Below are 8654 nucleotides of genomic sequence, written 5' to 3'. Positions count from 1 at the left end.
CATACCCTTTTCGCATGTAACTAAAGTTTTAAAAATTTACCTCAGTACTTTCTGAAACTTAAAATTGTTGTGAAAACTGGAGGCATTCGAGATGCGGGTATGGCGAAGAATGGAGAAGGTGAAGTGGACGGAGAAGAAGAGGAACGACGAAGTACTGGACATGGTGGGTGAGGCGAGACAGCTTTTAAATGAGATAAGGAGGAGGCAGAAGGTATGGGTGGAAGGGGTAGTTAGCGGGGAGAGGATATTGAAGACAGTGTTAGAGGGTAGAATGTTATGTAAACGATGGATAGGAAGGAAGGGAATAGGATTTTTAGATAGAATGAAAGAGAGTAGTTCTTACGGCGAATTGAAGACGGCAATGCTTGAGGGAAAGGAAGGCTCCCAGAATACTCCTTTAGTACTCCATAGAAACCTACCTTACCGGTAGAATACTATAATAATAAAATTTTTGTGCCGGTGATTGAGGCAAATTTTGACAAGGGTGTATAATCAGAATATTTCAATGTTTACTTATCTTCACCACCCAAAAACAGTGCATTTAAGGCCTCTAGATCGGGAGAAATAGAGAACGATTACAAACACCCATAGGGGCAACCTTCCCAAGCGGAACTCGAACCCGCGACCTTCGGTTGGGCAGGCGAGGACTTTACACAACCTTCACCTTTTACGGCAGCGGAAATATGTAAAAATTCATATAAAACGAGTCTTACCTCGCGATAGAAGAACAAAATGCGACCGTCGCGTCGGGTGGAGGTTGATGTATCCCCTTCAGGAATTTTGAGGAAAATGGGATTTCACTCCCACCTTCGTTCGGTCCCCGACAACTATCCACACGTCTTGTTCCGTTGCCGCCCCAATTAATTTCCAACGTCCGCTCAGCCGAGAAAGCTTGTGTTATGGCATCTCTGGCGTGTGTGAAAACACTCGGCCCTCTTTCCTTGGCAACCCCTCCCTCACGTCCTTGGGTGTGTAAGCAGAGGCCGGCGTTGACGTCACCAACTTGTAATAATGTGGCAACTTTTGAAGCTATGTCACTGCTTCATTTTACGAGTGAATTCAGTGATATCACTACGGGGGGGATGAGGAGGGTAGATATCCACCCTCCAAAGCCCCAGGGAAATAACAAATTATTTAAAACTATTGTGAATGTAAACTATTTTTTTAGTAAAAATTGTTGCCAAAGTAAAAGGTTTTAAACAGAGACTCGTCAGAGAAGCCATAGGAATATCTGAAGAGGAGAAGAACAATTTCAAGAGGGACACCGTCATTGAAATTAGCCTTACTTGGCAACCCGTAATCAGCAAAAACAATCAACAACCAACTCCTCCAACCTCCCGCTCCCCTCCCCCCACCACCTGAGACGGATACCTATATACATGAATTTAAATTCCTACCTCTTCAGAATCCCTTGAGAAAGCGACCAGCATCGGTCGGGAAACGTTGGGACCACCCAAAAATTGACGCGGCGACATAGCCCAAAAAGTTTTTGTTCTACATCACGAGTACCCGCGAAAGTTTTAACGAAGAATAACTATTGTCTAGTTTTGACATATAATAACTGCATCTGCTGCTAAGTGCAAAAATGATGTGAAATGTAAATCCGGGCATGTTATTTTTCAAAGATGTACCCGGACTCCGAGTTGCCTGGGGGGTAGAGGCACCCATTCCCCCAAAAGCATATTCCTAGTTACGCCACTGAGTGAATGAATAACCGTTCCAGTTAATTTTTACTTCGGAAAGCTATATTCCTGTTCATCCTTGGAGTCTTAGAATGGGATCGTTCACTCGGATCCGAAATCGCGATTCATCGTAAGGATTTGCTGGAAGAACTCATTCACCCATTCTCTCTTTCAAGTTTATAATTTGGGGGATCGGGTTGGTGTGGTTGCTAGAGTGTTGGCTTCCCACTCGGTGGGCCCGGGTTCAAATCCCAGCATCGGCAGAGAATTTTCAGAGACTGCCCGATCCCTGCTTGAGTGTTGTGTGGAGGATATTTCAAGCGCAACACTCCGTCCGTCGGATGGGACGTTAAGCCGTGGTCCCCTTGGCGCCTTTCGTTAAGAGCAGGCTAATGCCGACGCCGGGTTTCTCTCCACCCTTCCTTACCTACCCCTTCCCTCATGGCGCAAATGACCTCAGCTGTCGGTCGCCTCCTCCAGATACCATACCATACCAAGTTTACAATTTAAAAAAATGCGAATGCCGCCGCAATAAACCCTTTTCTTACGGATATTAATTGAACCAATTTAATGATTCTTTTTACTTCAAACATTTCGAGTCCCTTTTTAATATATTTCGGTGTAAAACGCAACCAATTTTAAAATCATGGCCTAGAAAATGTTCCCAAACGGGTGCATCACTCAGGTGACTAACATCAGGAAAGTTCAGATGTTCAGGTGTTTATATTTTCATATAATACATACGGAGTGATCAAAAACCCATAAATTCTCAATAAACGTCGAACTCAATAATTTACAGCAGACCTGCCATTATTAATACATTGAAAAACTGTGTCGATGCATTATTATTATTGCCGCGCTGAAAGCACTGAAAACTTTCTTCGAAAATACGGCCCCCTGTTTTTCTTCTTTTCTCTGAAACGAATGTCTTTAGGCATGGGTGAGACAACATATCTGAAGATAAATGAGACTTTGACGCCACGTCACGGCGGAACGTTACCTGAGATTGCCTCCCTTCCTTGAATTTCACAGAAAAAGCCATGATCACACAGCATTCAAAAATAGGACATTCGAAAAAGAGAATATAGTACAGTTTCATGCTTCGAATTTTTCAGGTGCTGCTACTCAAGTTCCTCGATGCGTCTCATCCCATGCGTTTTGCCCCCCCTCTCCGATGAGTAATTCCTTAAAATATTCCTCTTTTGTAAAGGGAATTTTGTTCGGGGGGTCCAAAATCAGATGGGAAAATAATTTTTTAAACCAGGGTACTAAGTAGAGGGTTTTAAAAAAAATTGAACACTTTCCATATTCGAAAAAACTTCATTTTTCGAAAAACAAAATTTTGTAAATTCATCATTTCTCAATACTTGGATTTCTTTTGTGATGCAAAGTAAGTGTGCTTTAATATTTCCGGACCCCCCTCCTCGCTACGCCACTGAATAGGGGCCCGCGTTTCTTCGTTTATCTTTAATGAGTGTCTAACGCCTTTGGTGAGACGAAATCTTATTGAACGTGATACCTCTGGCAGCATCACGGCGGAAATTTAATTGAGATTTTTCCTTCTATTCATGAATTTCCCAATGATTAAACCACGAGCGCAAAAAATTCATCGAAAAGACATTCGTAAAATGATTCTTCCTCATTTTCTGCCTCGAAGTTTTGAGATATAGTTAACTTACCTGCCTAGATCCGCCTTACACCATCCTATTATTGCCATTCAATTCCTCAAGCCTAGTCATCAGAGGAATTAAGCGTGGTATCAGCACATGCGAAAACACTCTCACCTCGTCAGTCACTTTATACGTCACAACGGAACTCTGACTCAAATGAAATTTTAGCCGCCTCCCACGAATATCCCTATGTAAAAGTCATGAGAACACTGCACTCATAAATAGGACATTCGAAAATAGATTCCTTTTCATTTTATGCCTCGAATTTTTGAGCTGTAGCTTACTTAAGTATCTTGATGCGTCTGTCACCATTGTTTTATCGCCCCAGATAGTAGATAAATGAATTACTCAAACACAGTCATCATGCGTTCTATTGGCACTCTCTCCTCGTCAGTCACTCCCTGCGTCACTATAAAAAGTGATATTTTGTCACTTCGAATGTCCACGAGTATCCGTACGCAAAAGCCATGAGCACACAGCATTCATAAATAGGATATTACAGAATAGATTCTACTCCCACTTCTTGTTTCGAATATTTTTCAGCCGTAGCTCTTTCAGATGTCTCGGTGTTTCTTATCGGATCTTGTTGTCTTCCCGTCATGTTGTTACATTTTGCCTCTACGAAATTCCCAACGAAAAAACCATGAACACACAAAATTCATATAGATAGAATATTCGAAAATAGATTCCTACATTACTCCTTTCTTTAGATTCTTTTAGTCATAGCTTACTTAGGTGTCTCGTTGCAGTGGCTTAGCTTGGAATTTCGTTCGGGGGGGTCCAAAACCATAGGGGAAAATTTTTGAAAAACAAGGTACTGAGTAATGAGTTTTAAACTATTTTTAGCACTTTTCATAGTCGAAATAACTTTATATGACAAATAAATATTTTGTAATTTTATGATTTTTCTATATATTTTTCTTTAATGAAGGAAAATAATTGTGTTTTTATATTTCGGGGGGGGGGGTCCGGACAACTCCCCCGAACCCCTACCCTGGCCACGCCACTGTCTCGTCGCTACTTTCCCCATCATCTTGTCGCCCTAATGAGTAATTCATCAATCTCTAATCAACCGAGGAAGCGTGCGTTGTGTCGGCTCGTATGAAAACACTCTCCCTTGGTCAATTTTTCGTCAGGGCAGAATTCTAACAAAAGTTATATTTTGTTGCCATCCACGAATCTCTCTATTCTAAAACCATGAGCTCACAGTATTCATAAATAGGGAACTCGAGAATAGATTCCACTACGATTTCTGGTATCCGATTTTTTAAGTTGTAGCTTAAGTGCTCCTTATCCTATCGACTTGTCATCCCAATTAGTAATTTTTCAAATCAATCATCAAGACTAGCCAACCGCGGAAACGTGCCTTGTGTTGGCACGTGTGAAAATAGATTCCACTACCACTTCTTTCCTCGGAAATTTGAGTTATAGTTCACTTGGGTGCCTCGGTGATACTCATCCCATCATCTTGTCGCCCCAATTAGCGATTCCTCCATCCCTAATCATCCGCGGAAGCGTGCGTTGTGTCGGCACATGTGAAAACACTTCCCCAGCCACTCCCCTCCTTCCTCTAACCGCCCCTCCTCTCTCTCTCTTTCTCCCCTCCCTCCCTTCAGACCCAATCCGACCGAACGGGAGGAAGTATAGTCGGGAATTCCCGTTCGCACAGCAGCGGAGAGGAAGCGAAGAAAGGCGCGCGCGCGCTCGCCCACCATCCGAGTGAACGGGTTCGCGTTTCGTCGTCGGGAGCAGCAGCGGCGGCGGCGGCGTGACTGAAACAGTGCAACAAGTGCCGCCCCTGAGAGAGGGAGTGGGCCCTGTGAATGTGTGTGAGTGAATGTGTGCGCCACAGTGTGTGTGTTGTAGGTATGTGTGTGTGCTTTAGGATCCGACGTCGGCGTCCGGGCAGTCGGGGAATATAGTCCGGAGAGAGGAGAGCTGACGGAGTCTGCGAGCGAAATTCCTACCCTCAGGCGGAGAGAGAAACCCTCCGACCGCCTTGTATTTGTTCGTTCGGAGATCCTGTGGCAGCATGTGTGGTATATGATACATCGTAGCCTTCTAGGTGAGGGAACAATTAAAATGTGAAAAAGTGGAGGTTTGAGAATATTCAGCGGCGTAGGTGATATATAACCATCATTATCACGATCGAACTTTACCAACCATATTTAAATTTGGTGAAGGAAGAAGAAAAGTGTCGAAGATTTTGTGTGTACTGTTCCCCCGCGAGGAGATGAAGTCCCAATTTAGCCCCCTTTAACTCGAAACTCGGCACGTGTTTTCTCTTTATTTTTTTCTTTTAATGTTTACATTTTTTACGCCTCCGATCAAACTGCTTCCCTTGAGTTGGGCGGAGTGTTGAGGAGGGGTCTATTTGCTGCCCTTCAGGGCAGAGGTGGAAGGCGGAGTCCGCCGGGAGTTCGCACGTCGTCTTCAGCGACGCACCGCGGGGAAGAGGAGTTGCTCCCGCTCAGCTGACGAAGGCCTTCGCAGCAGGTGTTGTTGTGCAAGTCGCTCGGCGTGATCCATGCGCTCGTCTCCTTGGCACCACCTCCGCACCGCGGTGTTTCAACGGAGTCGAATCGGTGAGTCTTGAATGTTTTTCTTTCTTTTTAACACATTTGACTCCTTTAGAACAGTCCTTACTTGGCCCTCCTAATGGCTGCTTCGTAATCTGCGAGTAATTTGTGACGGAGTAATTGAAATGTGAAAGGACGGAATATAATAAGCCATTGGGAATGAGCAGAGAAAAATGTTCAAAGAGTTTACGCGTTGTTTTAGATCCTCTGCGATTGGCATTTGTGGATCCTCATTTCTGGTGGCCAAGGCCTTATCTCGTGTAATAGCCCCTAAAGGAACTGCCATTAGCAATTCTAAAAATTGCTTTGGTCCCAAAGCAGATCGTATACTCTGGGACAAGAGGCGATCACGCCTTTCAGAACACTTAGCCTCTCTCAATAAATCGCGCAAAATTGGGTAATTGAAAATGATTTATATGATGGAACGATTATATTAGGGGGGTTCAAGACGATTATAAGGTTAGCTTAATTTAATTTATTAATGTGAACTAATATATATTTCATATTTTCAAATACATGCCCGTATACCGTCCTTTTTCTTTTCTTGATGTTCAATTAGACGAAATTTAAATTCACGTGTCCCTTCATACAATACTCTTTGATGGCTTGATATTGTAGGTGTTTTTGAAGAGGTGTATTTTGTTGCTCTGACCCGCCGAGCGTGACGAGTTCTTCCCGTAGCGGAGCCGTCTCCAATCGCCGGCGATTCCGACCGCGTCGGCCGAGTGGACTATTTCGCCACCGCGGGCGACACTTCCTCCTGTTTCGCGTATCTTATCTCTCTTATATTTTTTTCACCGTCAGCCATTCCATATCTCTCCGAGGCGTTTTTTTTTCGAAATACCGTTAGGTGATTGAATGGGAGCTTTCCAATGAGAAATGCTGATATACCTTACCGTGCGGTGGAGTAACTTTGGGGCATGAAGGAGATAGAACCACCCCCAAATCCCTATCAGAATTTTCTTCTCTCCCATGTATTATGATACTTCGCCATCATTTTAGCATAAAAACTAAAATAGTTGTTAATTTATAAAATAATACTTTGATCTATTTAACACTGTATTTTAAATAGTACGTTGTAGTAGTTTACTGCTGATAGCATCATATGCAGAAACCCGGGTCGTACTATTTAAAATAAAGTGTGGAATAGAGCAAAGTATTTTTATTTTATGGTGAAGCAGTTCCACAAAGTAGCGTCGGAGACCGTGTCTTATAGTTGTTAATTTATGTTGCAATTACTTTCTAGTGTAAATTCCAATATACATTTATATTATTCAGTCATTAAGAAGCAGAATTTGTGCAATAAGCGTGATGTGCTGCTTACAGCTAAGAATACAAGCATAGAAGTAAGGAAACAATTCATCAGATGCTACATATGGAGTATCTTTCTCTATGGAAGCGAGGCTTGGGCGTTGACAGAAGCAGAGTAGTCAAGAGTGGAAGCATTCGAAATGTGGTGCTACCGAAGAATGATGAAGATAAAATGGATTGACCGTGTAAGTAACGAGGAAGAGAAGCTTCCTAAAAGCCTTAAGCAGAAGACGTGACAACTTAGTTGGCCACATTTTGAGGCATGATGGCCTGATGAAGACAATCGTTGTAGAACAAGTGGAAGAGAGAAAGGGCATAGGACGGCCCCGAATGAGTTATATAGGACAGGCTTTAAAGGATGTAAAAGAGAAGAAATACGTAGCTATGAAAAGGTTAGCGGATAGAAGAGAGAAATGGAGATCTGCGATCTGCGATCTGCGTCAAACCAATCTTAGGATTGTTGACTAATGATGATGATGATGAGCGTGGTGTTCAAGTCAATCTGATCCATTCTCCCCCACCCAAAGTCAAGTTCTATTTAAGCCACTGTTTCCACGGAATAGGCTATATCTCTACCGTTACTTGGCCCAGAACAAGACGTTGGAAGCAGCAGTTTATTGCTTTAGTTTTCCTAGGCCCCCCATTTTAAGTACAGTTACCCTAATTTTATTTTCTATGTATTATGATACTTCGCCTTAGTTTTAGTTAAAAAAAACCTGAAATACTTTGTGACGAATAATAAATGTAGCCTTGTTTTTCTAATTTAAATTCTAATATACATTTCTTATATTCAGTCATTAAGAAGCAAAATGTATGTACCTAGCGTGGAGTTCAATTAAATTTGATCCACCAAATCCTATTTACACCCCTGTTTCCGTGGAATACATGGTAGGTTTACTTAGCCTTGAAAATGGCCGTGGAGACGGCACTGTTATGCTGTAGCCTACCTAGGTCCTCCATTTACAGTTTCCCTAATTTAAAATTTTCTCTGGTGTTTACTTGACAAACTATATCAACTATCGTACATTTCGGGAAGGATCAAATTTGAGAAACTCCGTTGTATTGACCATCTTAAGATGCCTTCAACCACGTCGATCGCGCTGAGATTCGAGGGAAATGGTCCCGAGAAACATTTAATGATAGGTGACCTGCGTCAAAGCCAGCTGACTCGAAGCAACTACATCTGAATTTCCCGAGTGGAGATGATTTCAGTTCACCTTGAAGTGGGCGTAATTATGTCACTAACATACGTCTGCGCGAATTGTTTGCTGAAGAGTTTATCGCCCTGAATGGAATGGTCACGAGTGTCGCGTTGACTTCAATTGGTGATTTCCATTGCGAAGTCTCTTTCCGATAGCAGAGTTACGGAAGCAGTTTTGATTTAGCCATGGGCGCCAGGGGCGCCAGGGGGC

At 42.9% G+C, this 8654-nt stretch overlaps 1 protein-coding gene across 1 annotated transcript in view; it reads left to right on the top strand.

The window, feature by feature from the left end:
• The first annotated feature begins 5034 nt into the window (after nucleotides 1–5034).
• The window catches only part of LOC124156252 (putative tyramine receptor 2), an 844454-nt gene continuing 840834 nt past the window's right edge, over nucleotides 5035–8654 (top strand). The window contains exon 1 of the mRNA XM_046530670.1: nucleotides 5035–5937. The gene's annotated coding sequence lies outside the window, so the exon portion shown is untranslated. The remainder of the gene's footprint in view (nucleotides 5938–8654) is intronic.

Source organism: Ischnura elegans, chromosome 3, assembly GCF_921293095.1.
Source record: "Ischnura elegans chromosome 3, ioIscEleg1.1, whole genome shotgun sequence".
Lineage (NCBI taxonomy): Eukaryota > Metazoa > Arthropoda > Insecta > Odonata > Coenagrionidae > Ischnura > Ischnura elegans.
Note: the sequence above shows the minus strand (reverse complement) of the source record. Positions and strands in the feature narration are given on the sequence as shown.